Source organism: Cynocephalus volans, chromosome 13 (assembly GCF_027409185.1).
Source record: "Cynocephalus volans isolate mCynVol1 chromosome 13, mCynVol1.pri, whole genome shotgun sequence".
Classification (NCBI taxonomy): Eukaryota; Metazoa; Chordata; class Mammalia; order Dermoptera; family Cynocephalidae; genus Cynocephalus; species Cynocephalus volans.
The window spans coordinates 97,171,295-97,195,854 of record NC_084472.1 but is presented as its reverse complement, the minus strand read 5'-3'; the positions used below and the strand labels follow the sequence as shown (position 1 = coordinate 97,195,854).

The 24,560-nt window shown below is 36.1% G+C and overlaps 1 protein-coding gene and 1 non-coding gene across 6 annotated transcripts in view; one reads left to right on the top strand and one right to left on the bottom strand.

Annotated features, from left to right (window-relative positions):
- Positions 1-24,560, top strand: part of TUSC3 (tumor suppressor candidate 3) — a 270,895-nt gene that overhangs the window by 8,400 nt on the left and 237,935 nt on the right. The gene's annotated exons all lie outside the window — the stretch shown is intronic.
- LOC134362252 (U6 spliceosomal RNA) lies at positions 23,972-24,078 on the bottom strand. The gene has a single exon (XR_010021533.1). It is a non-coding gene; the product is annotated as a U6 spliceosomal RNA (small nuclear RNA).

The window sequence follows — 24,560 nt, the reverse complement described above, 5'->3', positions numbered from 1 at the left end:
CCCACCCCCTCATTACCAATTTCATACTGTTTCCTTACTATTCTTTTCTTTGTTTTTTTCATATGTAATCCTTTATGGAACTTCCTCTTTTTAAGAGTACTTGTTTTTAAAACTCCAGATGATTAAAGACTTGTCAGATGTAAAATGAGCCTATTAATATTGCTTAGGCTTGACTGCTTTGAGAATATTATTTATAACATTAGGCCATCTGTTTTTTTATGAAGCTGCTTAGATAAATGAAATTAGGCTATGGTAAGCGTAGATCACGAGTAACATCTGAACTATTTAACCTACATTGATTAAGAAAGTATGAGGGTAAGGTTCTGTTACATCTTTCTTCCCCAAACTGCACCTTTTATAATCCCTAACACTAAGTAAAGCACTCTCATAAAATATTGGCCAATGCCAGAAATTTGGGCACATTTCACTCAGTCTCAAACTTTTACCCATTTGTGATTTTTTTCATCACTCCCCCACCACAACCAAAGATATCCCCTGAGACTTCCTGGAAGAATGCTAATTCTTTGAGAAGTGCTGTTTAAATACCATTGGTCTGTAGTACACTGTCCACATTTCTTTGCATGCTATTTAGTGCTTTTTCCAAGTGAGCATTTGTCTACTTTTCCTGTTTTGTATCTCACCACTCTTACATGCTTCCCTCCAAATTGGGCAAGTTACCCCCTCCTCCCCATTTGTGATGAGGCATTCCTCTTCTGTGCTCACATAGGTGGATCTCTGTGCTTATTTCTTTATAGCACTCATGCTCAGTGTTCTCTATTGTCTGTCATTTTTTTCTATAAGCCCTTTGAGGAGAGGGGTTGTGTTTTTTTCATATCTCTATCTCCATATTCAAGCACAGTGCCTTGTACTTGTTAAATGCTAGTAAAGTTAACTTTGGCCAAGTTATTTAATCTCTCTAAGCCTCAATTTCCTCAGTTGTAGAGTGGAGATAGTCTGCTAGCTCCTTCTATAGAGTTGTGAGCATTAAATGAGATAATCATGTAAAGTACTTAGTGTAGTTCCTGGGACATAGTAAATGCTTAGTAAATCTTAGCTTTGGTGCTGATACTGGTGAATGAATTCTCAGGATGTACTATGGGTTGTTTTGTCATTTTTCAAAGTGATTCTTTAGTAGCACAAATTGATTTGGTATTAAAAGTATTGCATTAGATATGCAAAATTTTTCATGAAATAATTAATTTTCCTATTTGACAAATTCTGGTACTGAATTTGCTCTTGAGAAGTTCATTGTTGATTTCCTTATTGCCAGACTGAATGGGTTCTTTTCCTACCTGACTTTTCTACAGCATTTGATATTTGTTGTTGGCTACTTCCTTCTTTTCAAAACCTCACCACCCTTGGTTTTTTGACATGATGGTTACATGGCTTTATTCCAGCATGATGAATAACATAGATGATTAGAATACCACCATTCCCTCTTCTATTTTGTTTTCTATTGATTTAATTGTCTCTTTTATTGGCCCCCAATTGAGGCCTATGACACTTCATATAACTTGATTGGTCTTTCTCCCTTTCTCAGTCACTTGCTCTTTCATTTTCTTTTTCTTATTTTACTGTTTGGTAGTGTTACAGAGTGGGGTTCGAGTGAGAAAAGCAGGTAATGTGAAGTCCATCCCCACTATTCGTCTTTGCAAATTACTTTATCAGTTTAAACTACAGTTTCCTTTTTTATAAACTACAGATAATATACTTGCACATGGTTGTTTTGAAGATAAAATTAAAAATGCTAACTTACAAAGTGTTAAGGCTTTTATAAAAGTTAGTTCCAGAAAATGAAATGTAAGTTCTAGTTCCTTTGACATAAACTCTGTGTTCTTGGGCAAGTCACTTAACCTTTGGGAGCATCAGTTCTCCACCAATGTAAAATGAGAAGGTCCAGTAAGATCAGGATTCTGAACCTGGGGAAAATAGGGAAAGTTTCACATTGGTTCTCTGAAATTATATACATTTTTTATTTATTGTATAAATACATTTTTCTGGTATGAATATCTGTGATTTTTATTAGATTCTTAAAAGGTTAAAAATTATTAGACATTTTCTTAGATCCTTTCTAAATTTTAAGATTATTTGAAATATGGAAATAGAATGGTAGTTTCTCTATGTATCAAAGCTAATTTTATGTCTTAGAAGTTGACTTGTAGTAACAGTTCTGCTTTGATTTGATTACAACTTCCTTATCATAAAGAAGCCTAAATAACATTAATTTTCAACAATTTAATTGAGTTATATGATCTGTAGGGAAAAACCAAAACTAATTGCGGCTGAGCTACTTAAGTTCTTTTATTTTGACTGTCAAATAGCAATTAAATTTATACTCATTATTTTTGCCTGTTCCAAATATCTAATCTGCAAAGCCACAAATTAAAACAATAAGCTATTTTTGTACATTGCTGTAGTTTTGAAATACTTCATAATAAGTGTTATAACTGCAGTAACTCATGATAGATAAGAAAACTTAGAATTGTCTAGGTACAGTCATTACTGCTGGTCTCTTGTGTTCAAGGTACATTTTATAATAGAGCAGAAAAATTATTTTACAGTCTTAAAAAGGAGTGTGTAGGGGGGTAGTTCTATTGTTTCCCTTTTCTTTGTGTCCCTTTTCCTTGCAAAGTTGCTTCTGTGAAGTTATCATTTTTCTACATGGATTACAGTCTTTTAGTTTTTGCATTTTCACAGAGTTTCATCATGACACAGTAAGTAGATGATCCCAGAGAGCTTTCTGTACTGTGTTTACTGGTTTGTTACTAAAATCTAAACTTCTTGAGTATGGGGACTTCTTTGTTTTTGATGTTTATGCCATTTTAATAGCAGAAGCTCAAAGTAGATGAGCCTTTTTATGTCTTATGACTGTTGATTTCTTAAGTATATTGTAAAATTTTTCATATCATGTACTTTTTGATAATTTTAAATAGAAATAATATCATTGAAATAAGCAATAAAATATATATTTGAGTATCATTTCCCTAAAATGTGGCTCGTGTTACTGAACAAAAGTCCAGGTTATTGAAATTTCTCTAAAATGTGACCTATTATTCTTTTTTCCAACAAATATTTATTGGTGCATACTACATGTTAGGCAGTGTGCTGGATTTTGGAGGTAGAGTGATGAATAAGATAGCCATAATCCCTGAAATATAACCTACATCTCATAGCCCAGTAGGAGACAGAGACAGAAAAGCAGGCAGTTACAGTATAAGAAGTGCATAAACTAGGAACTATTGGGTGCTGTGATTGCACATTGGGGTAAGTTGAAAACCGAAGAAATATCCATAGGAAATAACCCAGTAAAGAGAGAAGAGTGCTCTAGGCAGAGGAAAATAGCACTGGTAAAAGTCCAGAAGTATGAGAAAGCACAGCAAATTCAGAGATGTCAAACTGGTTTGATAAGGCTAAGCTAAGAATGCACATGTGGGGGAGTAATGGGTTGAGGCTAGAATGGAAGCCAGGGTCAAATACTAAAGAACCTCTTAGGCCATGTTAAAAAATCTGGATTTGATCCTGAAGTCAGTGAGAAGAACTGAAGGGTTTTATCTTGGAGGTGACAAGATGAAGTTTATATTTAGAAGGAGTTCTCTGGCTATGCTGTGGAGTAAAGCTTAGATGGGGATGCAAGACTGGAGAAAGGGCAACAGTCTATTCAAGAGGCTACTGCAGAAGTCAAGGTGAAAGTAATGTTGACTTGAAATTGGTTGTGGCAGTGAGAATCAAGAAAAATAGCTGGAATTCAGAGCTGTTTAGGAGCCAGACTAGATAGTACTTGGTAATTGATTGTGTGTGTGATGAGGAGAAAGGAGACAAGAATGATGACTACATTTCCTGGTAAAAGGGAAATTCTACTTACCGAATGGGGAAACAGGAGAAGGAAGAGATTTTGGAAGGAAGATAATGTGTTCACTTTGAAAATGTGTGAGATACTTGTGTGAAATCTAAAATGAGATGTTTGAGAGGCAGTAGACTGTATGGATATGGAGCTTTGATCTGCGCTGAAGATAAAATAGATTTGGAAATCATCAGCATAAATGGGAATTGAATTCATGGTGTTGGATAGAGGTCACCCAGCCAGATTATATACATTGAAAATAGAAGACTTCATGTAAAACACTCAAGGATACCAATATTTCAGTGTCCTACAGAAGGCATGCTTGCAAAAGATACAAGGACTGTGTTGCTAGAGAAGAAACCCAGCAGATTTTGGATGTCACAGGAGGAGAATGTTTGAAGGAGAGGTCAACAGTGACAAGTGGTGACTGCTGAGAGGTTAAATAGAAACTGTACAGAGTCCTTTGGATTTGGCAAGAACAGTTTCACTACAGTGTTGGGGTGGAAGCTAGAATACAGTAGGTTAATGAATGAGTCGGTTGTGAGGAAGTGGAGACAGACAATATTTTTTCCAAGAAATTTTGCTGTGAATGGAGATTTAAGTGGGTGATAGCTGGAGAAGAGGTTGAAATGAAAGAGAAAGTAACTGATATAGAGCCAGGTGGCTGAGAGGTAGGAGGAAGGAATGGGAATCAGAGAACAGCTGGTAGAATTAGCCTTCTATAGGAATGTGGTAGTTCTTAGGGCTATTCACAGATATTTTGTTTTCTTCCATGTGCATAGCACTGTCTTAGTCTGTTTGAGCTGATATAACAAAATGCTATAAACTGGGTAGCTTGTAAACAACAGAAATTTATTTCTTACAGTTCTGGGGCTGGGAAGTCCAAGATCAAGGTGCCATCAGATTTGGTGTCTGGTGAGGCCCACTTTCTCATAGATAACACCTTCTCACTCTGTCTTCACAAGGTAGAAGGGATGAACAAGCTCCCTGTTTTTTAAAGGCTCTAATCCTATTAATGAGGGCTCTACCCTCATGGTTTAATCACCTCCTCAAACCTCTACCTCCTAATATCATTGCATTGGTGATTAGGATTCAACACATGAATTCTGGGGGGACACAAATATTCAGACCATATAGGTAGGGTTGAACTTAACTATTTTTTTTTTAACTCAGCATGGTGACATGACTTACTTTGGCCAGTGGAATGCGAACAGACGAGTGTGTGTCACTTCTGGGCAGAAGTGTAGGCAGAGAATATGCTTTGCCATATTCTCTTTTCTCCTATGTCATGGTGACTGGACATGTTTGAAATAGTGAATACTTTACCAGCCTGGGTCCCTGAGTTTCTAGGATGAGCAGTCTCCCTACCAACCCATGATGGAGAAATATACCTTTATTTATTTTTTTAAATACTGTACTGAGACTTGGAACTGTTAGTATACTATAATCTAACCTATTTTGATTGTTTCAAGGACTATTGACCTCTTTTACATTTTATTATAATTTTAATAGCTACTGTGAGACTAGGTAAATTGACCCAGCAAACAATGAAGCATTGGTAAATCTTGTGAAGGGCCATTTAAGTTTGGGGTTCTAGCAAAGAGATTAAGGGAACACATGTGACAGATATAAGGGATGTAAGAAATTAGTTATTTCGAAAATTTCACATAATATTTTTCCTTGATGAAGTGACAGTATTGCAGTCTTAAAGTGAGAAATTGTTAGGCAGTTAAAGGAAACTTTTATTTCTCTCATAACTTACTTTTAAGATTTCAAAACAATTTCTGGATGTTATGACATTTTTATGAATCAGATAAACCTTTTCATGTTTGCAGTGTTTCATAGCTATATGGAACATTGCTTTTTGTTTAAATAATCTTGTATACATTTGGCAACATTTGATCATTTATTCTAAGCAGACTTATTTAGAAGTATCAACTTTAGCTGAATTTCTCATAGACCCTTTCAGCTGTGGATCATTTTATGAGTGATAAGCCCAATATGAGTTTATAATAATTCATAGTTCTCTGATAAAAATGTATCAATAATTTATGCTCTCTGGATATAAATTATCAAAACCATTAGCAAATGGAGATAGGAATCCATTTTTAGGAAAGCGTTCAGAGGTAAGATAGAAATGGAAAAACAGCAGCAGTAATAACAACTGTGCAGGAGTCCCCGGCTTCAGAGATTTTGGAGATAAAAACTCTTCCCAGCATTTTTTCATAACCAGATGTATCACTACAGAATTGTTTCATGAGGTTAATTATTGCAGTGATTTACCAACTACTGTTGTCTCATGGTTTTCTTCTGAGATGTTATCATTTGTGGATTATATATAAAATGTCCTGTTTTAAAATAATTGTTGTTATTAGAAAGTGTAGTGTAGCTAATAAAACTGCTTTGCAATTTGTTTCCATTCACTCTAACCTCGTCCTTTTAAGGTGAAAATCCACTATAAGCATTAAGAAATAGGACAAAAATATATGGGTGATTTATGGGTGTGTTTTATATTGATGCATAACAAACTGCCACAAATTTAGTGGCTTAAAATAACACCCATTTCTTATCTTATAATTTGGAAGATGTTAGAAGTCTGGGCATGGCATAGTTAGATTCTCTGTTTAGGATCTTAGGAGACTGAAATTAAGGTGTGGCTGGGCTGCATTGTCATCTGGATCTCTGGGTCCTCTTCCCAGATAGTTCCAGTTTTTGGCAAAATTCAGTTCTTGTAGTTGTGAGACTGAGTTCCTAGTTTTCTTGCTGGCTGTGTTGCTCTCAGTTCTTTAAGACCAGCCTCAGGTTCTAGCCATGTGGCTGGCCCCCTCTATAAGCAGTTCATAATATTGCTGTTTGCTTGCAGGCCAGTAGGATCACCTCTCTCATACTTTGCCTTCTTTTAAAATACTCACTTGAGTAGGTCGGGCCCACCCAGGGTAATTTCCCTTTTAAAATAACTCAAAGTTAACTGACTAGAGACTTCATATTTGCAGATATTTGCCATATAAGGTAGCATAATTATGGAGTGCTATTTCTCATCATAGATCTTGTCCATACTCAAGGGGAGGGAATTATATAAGAGCATGGGTCATTAGGGATTATGTTAGAATTTTGCCTACCAAAGTGGACAAGCTTGCACTTTTAGATTTTAATGTACTTTTAAATGTTGGCTTATAAAACCAACATAAACAGGCATGATTGTCAGTGTATGGGACAGCATTATTTAATACAAGACATTTAGCAATTGCCTTAAAACTAAAGCGATGATAGCATGTGTATCAATCAGGGTTAATTTAGAAAAGCAGAATCACAGAAGATGAATATCTGTATCTACCTGTTTATCTGAATTTGTTACAGGGACTTGACCATTTGTGCAGTGGTGGGAGCTGGTTAAGTAGTATCTGAAAGGCTATTGTTTGCTTGTTGATGCTGGAGCTTGTGGTCCACAGGAAGGCAGTTGGTAAGGGAAGAGATGGCCATAAGATGGGGAAAAACAAGAATAAGCTGGAACCTAAGAGGGTGGACTGAAACCAGCCTCAGACTGATTTTAAAGCTCATAGTTCTGAAATTGCGTAGTTCTGAGAAAGTAGTCATTCACAAAAAATAAGTGGTCGTAAAAGGTAAGAGTTATTTTAAGCAGCTGACTTATCTTGCAGTCTCAGGATACCATTTAAATTGCTGCAGAAGTTTGGAAGAATAGAACACATTTTTTTTACAGGGGAAATGAACAATTAAAATTCAAAATTAAAATTAACAAATTTTCAGTGGGTCCAAAACAATTGTTTGGTGGAACATACTTTTATTTTTTTATTTCTATTTTTTGGCAGCTAGCTGTAGTGGGACCCAAACCCTTGACCTTGGTGTTGTCAGCACCATTTGGTGGTACATACTTTTAAAATACATTTTCTTATATTAAGAGCTTTATAGAAATGTTTCCATCCTTTCCTTCATTATAGGATAGACCAATATTCTTCTGTCAGACAGGAAAAAGAAATTTGTGTGTAGTATATATAGGGTACAGTACTGTCTGGTTTCAGGCATCCACTGGGCATCTTGGAACGTATCCCTCAAGAATAAGGGGGGACTAGTGTACATATTTACTTGCAGTTTCAAAATAGAAAACAGTATTTATTAATATTAGACTGAGTTTTTTTTAATTCTTGTGACTGACACATTTCAAATCCTTGTGTAAGACTCAGCATGAATGCTGCATTTCCAAATTGAACTTATTAATAGTGTAGAGAATAGTAAAATATAGCTAAGTTGGGCAGCCATATTGTTTTTGAGTTAACATTTCTCTATCAGCTAAAATAAAAAATAAAAATTAAAAAATGATTTCTTGTCCCATTTGAAATATTGACATAAGCATTTTGCTTTCATTCACTTGTCAACAGACTGATATTATAAAAAAAATAAATTAGGGAATCCACTATCTACATTCTTATTATTATGTCTGACTTGTGTAGAATTTAAGGATAATGCCTTAATAAAATTGACAATTTATAAGGTATTACCGTACCTTATATGGTACTATTTTGAAAGATACATATTTTTTTTAGCCACTTTTGTTTGTGCATATACAGTAACTGCTTGAACATATTTGTCAACAGTTTTTAGAGAGCTACTTCTCATGTCATTTTCCTGCTGCTGTTTTCATACTTCTATCAGAATTTATTATATTTTTTTCTAAATTCATTAATGGTGTGCCAAAGCTGTTTACCATATCAGTTTTCTTTACAGACACGAGCTAGATGACATTTCTTAGTCCTGCCATGTTTAAGATATGGCTATATGACTTGAGTTCTAGGCAATGGAGTGTAAACAGAAGTGATCTGTGTCATCCTTGGCCTGGCCCATAAAGATTTCCCCTATGCTTGTGCTGGATTTTCCACTCCCAGCCTCTTCTAAAAACTCCTCTGTGTCCTGTCACAAGCCTCCCTGATGGGTTCTGTGTTAGGATGCCACTGAGATTTGGAAGGTAGAAGAAAGGGAGAGAGGCCACTGTTCTTCACAGGTAGTTTAGGCAAATTCATGGTCAGATAGAAGGTTTGGAAGCATTGTACAAGAAAGTCCAGGATGACCACTGTCTTAGTTTCCTATTGTTGCTGTAATAAATTATCACAAATTTAGTGGCTTAAAACAACACATATTTATTGTCTTGGAGTTCTGGAGGCTAGATGTCCAAAATCAGACTCACTGGACTAAAGTCAAGGTGTACTGCAGGACTAGTTCCTTCTGGAAGCTCTGAGGAGAGGATTGATTTTTTTTTTTTTTTTTTGTCTTTTTCAGTTTCTAGAAGCTGCCTGCATTCTTCATAATTCCTTACTTGGCAACACTCCAACCACTGGTTTCCATTATCACATCTTCTATTGACTCTGATCCTCCTGCCTTCCTCTTATAGAGACCTTTATGATTACAGTGGGCCCACCTGGCTAATAATGTAGGATAAGCTCCCCATCTCAAGATCCTTTCCTTAATCACATAAGTACAGTTTCTTTTACCAGGTAAGGTAACAGATTCCTGTTTTCTGGGAATTAGGATGTGGACATCTTTGTGGGGGGAGGCACTTTTCAGCCTACCACAGTTACCTACTTAGCTGTTGCAGACTAAAATAGTTGGTGGAAGCCTTTAAGATATTCAAGAATTCCAGGTGAGCTCTTAAGAATCACTTGTTTGTGCTGCAGGCTGAAATCATTGATAGCTGCTTTTCTTACCTTAGTCTCTCCTGTCCTTCCAAGCAGTGTTCTAAGCCACATCTAATTCCCTGTATTAAATACCTTCACATTTGAAATAAAGTTGTTCCCCCTTATCAGTGGTTTTACTTTGGGTGGTTTCACTTACCTGTGGTCAACCATGGTCTGAAAATATTAGATGGAAAATTCCAGAAATGGCCAACTCATAAGTTTTAAATTGCACACCATTCTGTATAATGTGATGAAATCTTGCACTGTCTTGCTCCGTCCAGCCAGGATCGTGAATCATCCCTTTGTCCAGTGTGTCCACGGTGTCTATACTTCCTGCCTGTTAGTCATTATTAGTCACCTAGTAGCTGTCTAGATTATCAGATCACCTGTGGTGCTGTCACACTGCTTGCATTCAAAGAACCCTTATTTTACTTAATAATGGCCCCAAAGTGTAAGAGTAGTAATGCTGGCAATTTGGATATGTCAGAGAAGCCATAAGTGCTTCCTTTAAGTGAAAAGGTGGAAATTCTCGACTTCATAAGGAGAGAAAAAAAATCGTATGCTGCGGTTGTTAAAATCTATGGTAAGAATGAATCTTCTACCCTTGAAATTGTGAAGAAGGAAAAAGAAATTCATGTGCAGTATTTATAGGGTTCAGTCTATCCATTGTTTCAGACATCCACTGGGGGTCTTGGAATATATCCCCCAAGGATAAGGGGGGACTACTGTACATGGAATGGTTTTCCTACTGAAGTCTGACTGATAAAAAGCTCCTTCTGTATAACTGGGTTGGTGATGTAAAGAGGGATCCTGAAACCCATGTAATGGCAGAGCAGCCATCATCCTAGGTGTGGATGCCTGTGGAGCAGTCTCCCTGCTATCCTGAATTCTACTCTGGACTATTACGTGGATGTAAGCCACTAAAATATGGGGGTCTGTTTGGTACTACAGCACTTACTATAGCCCAGTTCTCAGTGTCTTATCTTGACTACATTATCAGAAGATGGTACTGTTAGCATATTTAGAGCAGTGTGCTCTTACAATATACTTATTGCAATGTCCAGACTAAAAGAATTCAGTAGGTGTTCTATAATAGTTTGTCCCTCTTTCTTGTGGGATGCCGCAATTTTTGCCAGTATAAATAAGTATATTTTCATCATCAGATTTAAAATATTGTTTCTGGTGCTTGGCGAGAGGGAGAAAAGGAAGAGAGAGACTGGTTTCAGCAGGGAAGCTTTATTCTACACAACATGGAGGGGAGACTGTGTTAGATCAACTTTCCCGAACAAAGGAAAGCAGGGGTTTATAAGGCTTTGAGGATTCTGGCAGAGTAATGGGCAGTTTCGAAATCAGTGATATGCAAGGTGACATAGCCCTTGTAGTCTACGAACACCTGGTCTGGTAGGCATAGGCTTCTAATTCGTGTCCTTACTATCTCAGTGCAAAGCTCTCCAGCCTGAAACCGACTACCCCAGAAGATGTTCCTTTGATGGTAACGGTCATGTTTACCCCTTCCTGGGAAAGGAATTTCACCACTCAGTTCCCAGAGCAGAAAAGGGAAAGGGTAGGGGGAGAAGAGGGGAAAGATGCTTAACCTGGCTGTTCTGATGTTAAGCTAGCCATGAGGCCTAATAGTTCTCAGAAGCAAATTTCAGTGGCTAGTGTTTTGAGGAATACAGTTTTGAAAACATAACATCATGTCCTTTATTCCTCATAGGATTGTTTGGTATTGTGACCATTTTAAGTTGAGGGACCCTAACTAAGTTTAAAGATTTTTGCCCCAAACTAACACAGCTGGTAAGGGAAAGGGCTGGGCTTAAACACCTGTCATCTGGTTCTAAATTCACTACTTTTTTTCATCATATATACCTGAGCGTAGACAAATGTGTTTGTTTACCTTGGAAGTTGTAAGATGAGCCATATTTTGTTCTTTTAGTTTGTATTATGTTCCCTATTGTTCCTCACTTAGTAACGATCACCAGGAGGAGCTTTCATTGAATGGTGTGACAAATTGAGAATCTGTAACAAAGAGTCTAGTCATAGCTCTTTTAAGTCTTAGCTCTGTGGTCTTGGTTGAGCCACTATGTCTGAGTCACAGTACTTTTGTTAGTTAAAAATTAGAGTTGAGCCAGATCAGAGATGGCTTTGAACTCTCACATCTCATCATTCCTTTTAGTTAAAGAACTGAAAAATACTTCTGTGCAGTAAGGGAAGCTTTATTTTCAAAAGAGCACTGAAGTGTCAATATTTTTTCTATTAACAACAAAAAAGTTCTTTTTAATATATTTTTCCTTAGCCACTAAGCATTAATCAGTTGCTTGGTACTACCGTAACAATTTTTAAAAATTCTTCTGTTAAATGTTAGTATAAAATCCTTTATACTATTTGTCTTCAAATCTCTCATAGACCCTAGTGCATTATCTTGCCCAGAGTAGATACGTACTTAAATATTTATTTCACATTTAAAGTAGTAACAAACATTCTCAAATACATAAGTTTCTCCTTAAATTTAGTAGTACTTGGAAGGAGGCCAATTTAGGAATCTAGCCAAAAAGATGGACAATAGTGGTCCATCTAATTTCGTAGTGGTTAAAAAAAAAAGCTTTGGAGTTTTCTCTATAAAGTTAAATCAAAATTATGAAAATTTGTTTAATTGATAATATTCTTAAAATTTAGCTTTTAATTGCAAGTAGTCATGATTAGTTGGAATTGAACAAAGAATGAATAAGTGCTGATATTTTTTCATATGATTTTTCTCAACAAAATTATATGATAGGATGATAGGACATCTTGAATTAATGTTTGACTTTTGGAGCATGATTCTAGAGGTCATTTCTGCAAAAAAATATTTTTAGTTTTACCAGTTTTCTCAGGGGCTTCTTTCAATTCTTTGATGTTCAATATCATTCTTTTTTGAAAAACCTGATGTCATTATCCTTGAAGACTTTCCTTTTCATGTGTTAAATGTTATAATTCTGACAGATCCTCATTTGTCAATGGCTTTGCATGTAATTTGAACAGTTCTGTTTTATCAGTTTTTAAAAATCAACTTGATGAAATCCTTTGCCATTTATAAGATTGCAGTCAAGCATGAGAATGACCAAGAAATAGTGTGACATGATGGGTGGGGGTAGATGCTAGGATGAAATGAGGATGGATGTCTGCTTAGAGACTACTTTTATAAGTGGTTTGTTCATTAGTGATTGTAGCATAAATAGTTTTTGCCTCTCTGTGCAACTTTGTATTTTTTGTGTGTACATCTTGAATACTTAGATAAGGATGACCTTTTTTAGCACATACAGGACTGAAAACTGGTAAGAAATTGCTAAGATGAGGGACAAATTAAATAAGGTGTGGTACCTATTGTGTTTGACCTCTGTAGGCTTCATTTTCTTTCCCTCCTTTTCATCTTAACAACCCCTCCTATATGGCCACAAGGTTAAGCGTATTACCAGGCTACACTAGACATTTTACCCACCACTCTTGTCATAATGATTGGAACAGGTTTGGGCAAGTGACTAGAGCCATTTCAAGGGATTTTTCTAAATGGAGCTAGCAGGAAGATTACCTTGCTAATTGGCTTATGAAATTGGAAGGATGTGCTTTTAGGTTGGCATGAAAAACTCTGTGTTTCTGCTTAGCTTCTATATACCAAAGAGAAGAGATACTCATTGATTCAGGAAATATTTAAGTACTAACTCTGTGCCAGTATTCTTGGTGCCACCAATACAGAAATAAACAAAACATACAAAAATTATTGCCTTTGTAGAGTTTCTATAGCTAGAGAGAGTACTGACAAAATCAGTCAGTACTCAGATTTAGTTATCCCCAAATTCAGATTTATCTCTGTCCTTTCTTGTTTCGTGAAGTCCTTTTTTCTCAGACTAGATTGAATTAGGCTTATATCATTTGTAATTCTAGGTGTTTTGATAAATATGAGAGACATTTATAATTTCACCTTTAAGAAGTTAGTACAGAATTACAAATATATGAATTCTGATTGGTGAATTTGGGTAAAATCTTGCCATATATTTTTATACTTTGCTTTAGATTGTTTTGTTAAGTCATTATCATGTGATTAGTTATATACTGAATGAACAAATTTTGAGAAATTATAAACATTCAGTAACTTAGTTTTTAAAATTACTGTTACTTACGATTGAGGACATGTGAAACAGAAGTTTATTTGCACTCTTACAATTAAGTTATTGAAATTGGGCTGGCTGATTAGCTCAGTTGGTTAGTAAACAGCCTTATACCACCAAGGTCAAGGTTTGGGTCCCTATATGGCCAGCCACCAGGGGGAAAAAAAAAAGAAAATTGTTGAAATATCTTTGTCCTAGATGCTTCTATATTTGGCATAGCAATTAATGTAAGATAGATAAGCAACTTAATTCTTTTAGTCACTCATCTGTTGCACTGTTCTACCTCCATTTATATAGTTTTTCTTGGTACCTGATGGAAAATATATGGGCGATTTATTTTCATAGAAAATATACACTCCTTAAATTTAGACTAATTGAGGTGAGAATCAGAGGAAATTTCCCCATACGAATTTGAGATAAATTGTAGCATAATGATAATAAAACTACTTTATACATACCTATAAAGTTTATTTAACCTGTTTCAGAATATCTGTGTAATTATCCTGACATTTGGGACCAGGGCAAAGATAATAGCTTATGGCTGGAAGGAGCCAGGTATTTAGAAGGAGGGTGACCATATAATTTATTGTTCAAAACAGGATACTTAGGAATGAAAGAAGGTGCAATTCATAGTTTGGGTAAGATAACAGGAGTAAACTAGTACTATCTTTGGTTTGATAACTTAGGACATCTGGTCACCTTAGTTAGAGGTGGGAAAGAAGGGTTCAAAAATGGATATGCAGTATTTAATACATTTTTGTTGATTGATTATAATAACTTAATAGGAATCAAAATTGAAAATTTCTATTTGTCTCTCTGTATTCAAATACTGTTTTACACTCTTGTGTATGATTTGTTATCCATTTAGCTCTGACCAAGGGTTTAATATGTTGTTCTGGTTGCTTTGGTGCTGCTAATTTCTCTAAATTTTAAACTCAGCTTTTAAAATTTTATCATATATTTCTGTCTTTTCATCAGTTAAGAAAAAACTTATTTTCATTAAAAATAAAGAAGTTTGGGCTGACCCCGTGGCTCACTCGGGAGAGTGCGGCGCTGGTAGCACTGAGGCCGCGGGTTCGGATCCTATATAGGGATGGCCGGTGCGCTCACTGGCTGAGCGCGGTGCGGGCGATACCAAGCCAAGGGTTACGATCCCCTTACCGGTCACTAAAAATAAATAAATAAATAAATAAATAAATAAATAAATAAGGAAGTTTATTGGCTTCTAGTATTCATGAATAATAATTTTGAATTGTATGTACAAAGCATTGGTGGAAAAATTTGCTCAAAAAGAGCCTACAGATTTAAAAAAGGGATCCACGTTATTGTTACTTGTGTTTTGTTTTTAGCTTGTTCATAACATTGTAAGTTCTTGGTTACTTTTTCAGTATAATGAAACTCTGATTTTGCATATCATGTGTCTTCTTTGTAAAGTAATTTATCTCAGAAAACTCCTTAGCACATATTTTAGTCTCTTTCTACTGTTAAGACAATATTGTCTTATAATGTATAATGCTCACACATATAAATGTTGAAGCACTTCTAATTGACTGCAGACTGAAACTGTATTTAAAGCATATGAAACTACATGCATTCAAATAGGTACTCCTCCCCCCCCCATGTTAATCTAAAGAGCTTGGAAAAAGAAATTTGGAAATGATTTTAAAAACATGCAATTGTTTAGAGTTAATTAAAGCTGGCATTAATATTTACATTTTGTTGGTATGTTTCAAAATAGCTGAACTAATGATAACTACCATTTATTAAATACCTGCTATGTACCATGTTCTGAATGTTTTATGTACATTATCTCATTTAAGCACTACAACAATCCTAGTATAATTTTATTTATAGATGAAGTTCAGAGAGTTGAAGTAATTTGCCACAAATCATGCAACTAACAATTGTGCCAATATTCAAATATAGAATTGACTTCAGAGCTGTTCTTTTGAATTAACTGCTCTTCTATCTTTGCTTCTCCCACTGAAGGGGGAAGAGAGCAATGTGGAACTGGAGGTACAGCATGAAGCTGTCTGTTCAAAATACCTTATATTTTGTATTAAAATACTTTGCAAACTTTGCTTTTTGTTTTATTATTATTTTATTTTTTTAATGTCATTTTTTTCTTTTTATACTCATAGTTCAACATAAAGAAAGTGAGCGGAGATGCCAGGTACCGTTCAAGATTCATTAAAGGAAGAGAATATGCTGGGCTGCTCTGAAGGGGGGCGGGTGGGCAGCCTAGGGCTGCCTTGAAAATGGAGGGCAGCACTAGATGTGGGGGGTGGGAGAGCTTATATGGACTGATATAATCAAGGAGGGGCTTATGCTAATGTGGATTGGGGTGGAGAACTGCGTCCTTGGGAAGCAAAAGGGGTTTCTGTTTAAGTCAGGAGGCTTCTCGTAAAGAGAAGGTGGGGGCTTGGTGCTGGAGTGGAAGAGGAGGCTGGCGGCTATTTTGTGCTTATTGTGTGCACAGTGGCACCAGTCATGTCCAAAATCCATCAATAACTAATGCTTCAGGATGGTGTACCATATTTTTCTTGGCGTACCCCCTGGGGGTGGGGGAGGCGCCTATGAGATTATTCTGTTTGAAAAACAAGAGAGGCAGTTATACTGCCTTTCAACAGAATCCACATCCAGAGCAATTACCAGCTTCAACCATACAGGGCTTTTATGTGTCAGGCAGGTAAACAGTTCCTAAACAACAGTATGGTAGGAGCTGTTAGGTTGGCTTGCCACACTTCCATAGATTCTGTTGGTAAGGAGACAAGGAGCCCAAATGGCTATAGTAGTTTATTATTCCAGGACATAGCTAGCAGATGAACCTGAACCTGCCTGGTCAAGGTTCAAATGGGCTGTCCTTTCCATATCCAATGGGGGCAAAGCAGAGGGGGGCCCTAGTGGATGCTATGTTTCCTTGGGTCTGTGTCACAGCTGAGGAACTCTGAATTTAGGAACCCCCCAGACTTTTAACCCCCCAGACTTTTAAAGGCACCGCTAGCAAACCTCTCCAACCTTTGCCCTGCAGGAAATACAAATCTGTCTTCTGGCTCAGAGGGAGACCTTGCTTCCAAGGTTATGTAAACATTATCCAAGGGTATTTTGGAAGAAAACCTGTTCTAAGATAGGCAGAATGGCTTGGGGAGCAGTTTACCCAGAACATGCTATCTTTCACCTTTCTCTACAGTTCTAGATATGGGGGTGGGGGACGACCACATATATTCACAGGAGAATGTAGAGAATAAGAAGCTGGCTAAGCCAGTTCTTTTCTAAGGTAATTTTAGGTATTATGTCATTTTTGGATGATACTTTGTTTCTGGAAGTTACTACAGACTTTTTGTTTGGATCTTTTATCTGTCTTAGGTGAACTTAGTAAGGAAAATTCACTATTCTCTCTTAAAGGAACCTCACTGGCATTCAATTGTTAATCCACTTCACAGTTACCTTTTAGTTTTTTGTGTGCAGTGAATGCCCTTACTAATTTGCAGTAGCTCCCTCCTTCCCTCCTTCTCTCCCCACCTCCATCTGTGGAAATTTAATCTGTTGCGTTTGTCATCACTGTTACCAAAAGTATGCAATTATGAATATAAATATGATCAGTATGAAAAATTGCATAGTTTATAGAATTGTCAAGAGGCATTACTCTTTAGTGCTTAACTTTTCTTCTGTGTTTTGATGTCATCCTGCTCTCATTTATTTCCTAAGGTAGAGTTCATTAGACTCTCTCTTACTCAGGTCCTTTCCTATTACTGGAAACTTAATTTCTACTTTTAGCTGGTAGGTTAGGTGTGGTCCAGACAGTAGATATGATTTAATAAAGCATTCACTTTCCTCTTAACCTCACGAGAGTAAATTATAAGTTAATTCTTCTAGTAACTCTGCCTCACAAAGCTTACGTTTAGGGTTTTGACCCATAGTCGTTTCCATAAGAGCTAGTAGCTTTCATTTTGTAGCTAACATTATCTCATTCCTCTTGAGAATTTGAGAGAGATTACACTAAGTTAGATAAATGAATCAATCAAACATTATTTTAAGCTAGCTGTTACAGTTTGTGTCCAAATGGGTTTTTATGTAGGTGTAAATCTCTTGCCAAACAGAGAGATCAGCCAATTAAAACCTGATTTTTCTGAATAAAGCTTTTCTATTAAGTGTTCAACTTTTTGCTTTCAGTGATAAGGAATGTTTACTGCTGTGAGACTATACTAGTGTTATTATCTTTTAAGATTATTTGGAAGGAGAACAGATAGTTTAACTTTGGGGATGCTTTTTTGTAGAATGTTCGCTTTTATTTAAAGTTTTCTTGAATTCATTGTTTAGAAAATTTTTATATTTATTGTAAAGGTTATTCATCAAAACAATTGGTAATTTAAAAACTATACTATATTGCCATTTAAAATGCACATTTTTATAGGACATAATTGCATAAATTTTTATATAGATACATATTTTACATATAAACATGTATTTTATATTTAGAATTATTAACAGGAATTTTGTAAAGTGCATTTTGTGTGTTCGATTCCTAACACTTGGCTTTGTTTTAAAAAGGACTAAGACTGCTTTGTAAAGTGGACAGCGTTGTGTTACAAAATTTCTTAGCTGAAATTATTTGATTTTATTATTCAATGATTACTTTAACTTGTTTTTCAAGTCAAATGGAATCTCTTCATGGCAACTAATTTGAAAATAATACACACTTTAGATATTTAACTGTAAGAGGATGGTATATATTGTATTTCAAAAATTCTTTTGAGGTGTATTTTGCAGATACATAGTTTATATCATTTTGGGTGGAAATTATAAAGGTTTAGACTTTTTAAAGATACAATGGTACTTCAAAAAGTTCATGGAAAAATAGAATTAAATGATAATATGAATCTTTCCATGAGCTTTTTGAAGACCCCTGGTACATTTAGGGCTAAGATTCAAATGAATTTTAAATTGAGGAAAGGATTATAAAAATGAGTCAGAAATTCATCATTTATATATTTAAAAATATATATTAATTGCCTATTGATATGTGGCAATTGAATAAGATTGCTGATTTTGGATTTTGAGACTGATTTCTGTCAGGCCTTAAAAACTAACGCCACCTTAAGTGACATTACAAGCGGTGCCATCTTAGGCTGCCACATTAATACGCCCTTGTGGGCCCATAATGGCGCCGCTTGTAATGTCACTTACTCTGTCGGGTCAGCCACCGGCTGACCTGAACAACCCTTGCCTTGCTATCAGTCTCTCCCTTGGTGTCCCTTCTGGTGGGCGGGCGGATTGCCCAGATTCCTCTTTCCCCAGTCCCTATTGGGAGGAGACAAAGGAAGAGAGTCGTGAAGAAAGGTGAGCACAGCCGCGGGCCCCACACAGCCGGTTAAAGAACACTCAGACACGGGGGTGGGGGGTGGGGTGGGGGGGTTCTGTCGAGCAGTTCCGTTTATTATCACACAAGCACTTGTTTTTAAAGGCAGATAGGGAAGGGAGGTTTTTACATCCTCCAATCATCTTAAAGGTTACGAGAGCATGCATCCTGTCTCAATGCCTAGCTATTGGAATCACACAGTGTTCATGAGCGCGGAAGCGCGTATTTGGCCAATAAGGGCTAAGGCAAGGTTCCGGCGGATACTCCCACCCTACTTCCTCCCAGCGCCATCTTAGGCTGCCACATTAATACGCCCTTGTGGGCCCATAATGGCACCGCTTGTAACGTCACTTAAGGTGGCATTAGTCTTTAATTTTTTTCTTTCGAAATTTATAAATATGATTAAACTTCTTTATTTATTTGAAAATACTTGTCATTAAAGTTTTTATTTTAATTTTTCTAAATAAAGTTTTTCTATTAAACAACAAATCAGAGTTTTTGAATGATGTGTGCAGAACTCTTGCTTGCTTGTCTGGTCGAGACTGAAGTATAAGTTATTAGTTGAAAGACCAAATTCCTTTTGCTGGGTAGTTAGGAATCCACTGCTTTTTCTTTCAAGGTGTGAAAATTGAGCTAATTTAATTAAATATATTTTTTTAAAGAATTAAATATACACCATGAAACAATAAAACTTCTTAAAGAAAACATAGGAGAAACACTTGAGGAAGTAGGACTGGACACAGACTTCATGAATACAACCTCAAAAGCACGGGCAACCAAAGGAAAAATAAACAAATGAGATTATATCAAACTAAAAAGCTTCTGCACAGCAAAAGAAACAATTAACAGAGTTAAAAGACAACCAACAGAGTGGGAGAAAATATTTGCAAAATATACATCTGACAAAGGATTAATATCCAAAATATACAAGGAACTCAAACAACTTTACAAGAAAAAAACAAGCAACCCAATTAAAAAATGGGCAAAAGAGCTAAATAGGCATTTCTCAAAGGAAGATAAACGAATGGCCAACAGACATATGAAAAAATGCTCAACATCACTCAGCATTTGGGAAATGCAAATCAAAACCACACTGAGATACCATCTCACCCCAGTTAGGATGGCTAATATTCAAAAGACTGTGAATGATAAATGCTGGCGAGGTTGCGGAGAAAATGGAACTCTCATACATTGCTTGTGGGACTGCAAAATGGTGTAGCCTCTATGGAAAATGGTGTGGAGGTTCCTCAAACAATTGCAGATAGTTCTACCATATGACCCAGCTATCCCACTGTTGGGAATATACCCAGAGGAATGGAAATCATCAAGTCGAAAGTATACCTGTTCCCAGTGTTCATCGCAGCACTCTTTACAATAGCTAAGAGTTGGAACCAGCCCAAATGTCCATCATCAGATGAGTGGATACAGAAAATGTGGTATATCTACTCAATGGAATACTACTCAGCTATAAAAAAGAATGAAATACTGCCATTTGCAACAACATGGATGGACCTAGAGAGAATTATATTAAGTGAAATGAGTCAGGCACAGAAAGAGAAATATCACATGTTCTCACTTATTTGTGAGACCTAAAAATAAATAAATAAATACACAAAAACCTGGGGGTGGGGGGGAGAAGACACAACAATTACAATTCCTTGAAGTTGATACGACAAGCAAACAGGAAGGACATTGTTGGGAGGGAAGCGGGAGAGGGAAGAAGGAGGGAGGTTTTGGTAATGGGCCACAATAATCAACCACATTGTATATTGACAAAATTAAAAAAAAAAAAAATTGAAGAATGAGGCTTAAACCAGTTTTTATAAATTCTTTTTTGTTGTTGTTGTTGTTCCAATACCTTTCTAAAATTATTTGGGAATGGGTTGAGGATACCTTCATGCTATAATGAAGGACATTTTGATAACTTTGATTATCAACAACTCTATCTTAAGTTTCTAAAAATTCATATTAACATTTTAAAATGGCAACTAAAAAATTAAGATTTTGGAAAATTACTATAAATAACATGTAAAAATACATATAACTAGGTGACCATATAATTGATCAGTAGATCTGGAGCACATTTGGGAATGAAAGGGGGTGCTAGTAATAACTATCCCATGGCAGTGAACCAGGACTGTTATAAGTAAATGAAATGCAAATAGGTTAATGTTTTGTCATAAATACAAAGGTAAATAGTGTATTTTGGTTTAGATATCTTCTAAATGCAAATTTCCTATCTTATAAAATGAATACTAGAGTTAATAAACGAAATTATGTTTTGTTTTATGTTAATCATGTCAGGATAGTTTGCCGCTGCTTAGAATTTTTGAGGTAAAAAGCATGTTTTAAAGTCTGTAGTCTTCAATTGGTTATGTTTTATTATTTGTCTCTTTACTTGTATTCTTTAATGCGTCACTGTCATCATACTTTTCTTTAATTTTTCAAGCATGGTTTTCTTTAGTTCTCTGAAACATTCTTAGTAGCTAACTTGAATTCAGTTTGTGTCTATTGAGTCCAACATCTGGGCACACTCAAAAGCAGTTTTCCCTTTGCCTCCATTTTTTTGTTTTGTTTTGTTTTGTTTCTTTTTTGTGGTATGTTTCATACTTTTCTGTTTCTTTACATGTCTTTTTGCTGTTTTTATGCATATTTTTTGTTGAAAACTGGACATTTTAGATATTTTAGCAACTCTGGATTCTTATTACCCTGCTTCCCATTGGATTACTGTTCTTTTTTATTTTTATGTTTATTTTGATTACATATAATTCTGGATTAATTCTGTGGGGTCTGTTTCCCCTGCAATGTTTGACTCTGATTTTAATACTTAGTCTTCCTCCACAACCCCTATTTTTATTTTCATGCCTGTCTTCCTAGAAGTTGCCAGTGATTAGTCAGAGGATGTGGAGGAGCACAGAGGGTCAATCTTATACCTTTTGCCAGTCGATCTGTGTATGCTTTGAGGAATGCCTTAAAAGTTCAAGGAATCCGCATGTCTGCCCTGAATGTAGCCAGGGCTTAGCAGCTGGCGAGTACTTTTCCCAGTTGTTGCAGAGCGGGTGTAGCCTGGCATATAAACGCAGCCTTCCAAACCACAAAGGGCGAGTGTAATCCTCGGAGGGCTCCTTTTGGCTGTCTCTTTCCCTGAATCTCTGTAATTATGACTAGTATACTGTTCTTCTTGCTGCTCCTACTCTCTAATTGTTACTCTCATTGCTTATCACTATAGTCTCCATTCTTTTACATAATATCTTAGGCAGTGTGTGGAGCTGCTAGTTCTCATGTCTTCTCTTCCTGAAGAGCCTCTGTTGTACTGTTGTAGAGCTGGGAGTGAGGGAGATGGTGGCCGGCTTCTCCCCGAGTAACACTTCTACTTCATGAGACGGAGCTGGAAAGGGATAGTAGCCCCTGGTCTTCTCAGCTTGACCTTCCTAGTGTGGAACTTCCACTGTAGGCCCCATGAATATGGGCTGGGCAAAGGAAAGGAGCATTCGTTCTCCTCAGCTTCATTTGTCCAAAGCTTCTGCAACACAGAGCTGGGATGGGAGTGGGAGCAGTTTCTGGCTCAGATTTGGCAGATGCTCTTGAGTAAATGCGTCTCAGTTTATTGCATGCCCTTAGGTCAATTTCCAGAGACTTCAGATGATTGCTTTTTATCATTTTCACGATTCTAATTTTGTTTTGCAGGGGAAGAAGGTCTGCTGAGCTTCTCTCCTAGCCATTCTGGAAGTTCTGACTCTAGAAAGCATAAAGATTCTTTATGCATCTGACAAATGATGAAATTAATACATGAGAGTTTAAGTGACTTAAAGCCATAAGCTACTTTGTGATGAATCTACCTTCTTTTTTTAATCCCTGACTTTAGGTTCATCTCCTTCCATAATTCTGGTGGCTTCTAAACTATTTTTAACAATATCAAAATTCAACTTTGAGGTATTTTGCAGATATTAACATCAGACTAGGTAGGATATGGTTAATATAGCTGTCAGGTCTTTCTGTCCATTGAATACCAGGGTTCATCTGAGAGTCTAGATTGATGTACCACTGCCTCCAACCACCCCTTCGGTGTTCCATGTGTATCTTCAGCCTCAAGGTGAATTTTCTCCCGGATAGGGGAGGTCAGTTCTTTTGTTAAGAATGTGTATACATGGTAGCTGTGCTGCCCTGCTGAAATGACCCAACTAGAATTAGTAGTGTGTATTAAAATTATTTTAATTTTTTAATAATAAATGACAAAAATATTTATAAAATTTTGGAAACAGGAAAAGTGACATCCATAATCTGTACCCTCTCACAGTTGCTTTTATTTTTGCATATTATTTCTTAAGTTTAAGAGATGCATAGTAGACATGTTGAAGGTTTTTCATCTATTAAAGATAAATTTAATATTAGTTGAAAGACAATCAAGATTATTCTAAACACCAACTGCAAACATTTATTAATGAAACAAAAGCTGACAGTGATGCTCCTTTAAGACACATCCTAGGCTGTGTTCCCTCACATGCCTCACATATTTTCTGACTGCCTCCCAGGAAGCATTGAGAGTGTCTACTGAGTAAGTGAGGAGCAGGGAACAACATCCTAGCTAGGAGTTGGCACTGCCGATGCGGTTTCCCTTCTCCTGCCAGCTTGTCCTACATCCTATCTTTTCCTGGAAAGTTGAGGGGCAGAATTTTTTCTGAAGATGCTTATAATTTTAATTCTCATGATCTTGTGATCCTAATTTGGTTATAAATGCAGTTTGGGAATAGGGCTCTATAGGTAGGTTTTTAAACTTCAATTTTTAGCAATTTGATATTTAAGAAACAAAAAATGAAAACCCAGTAATGAATAGGTTAACTATTCTTACACACACTTTCAGATATAGTTATTTATCACTATAAAGATAACTAAAATGGATCAGCTAATTTTATTTATTATCTTTTTCATTCACCGTCCAATTTAAAATATGGAATGCGTCATGAATTTGTGTGTCATCCTTGCTGAGGGACCATGCTAATCTTCGTGGTATCGTTCCAGTTTTAGTCTATGTGCCACCTTAGTGAGCACATGTTAATTTTATTTATTTTATTTGTCTGGCACTTATATTGTACTACTGTGTGACAGACACTGTCCTAGCACTTTACAAATATGAATTTAGTGTTCTGATTTTCTAATGCAGGGCATTAAACATTTATTTAATCAAAACGATTATAGAATTCAGTTCTATTTTGGATTCTCTTCTAAGCTATATATATATATATGTATATATAAGAATATATATATTCTTAATTCATAGTCATTTCTTAATAAGATGGAGAGTAAATAATACTAAAGCTAGAGCCAATGCAGAGAAGATGACAGTGATGGTAAAAAGCGAAAACCATGTTACGTGGGGAATATTGAAAGTAACTTGGTAAGTTTAGCTTGGAAAATGAAAGGCGAAGCCTCATGGTTGTTCCCTTTGAGTTTTTTAAAATGTATTTTCTGTGGTTAAGACATGCATTGTAGGTCCAAAGGACAAAACAGTGGATGGGTAAATAAATATATGC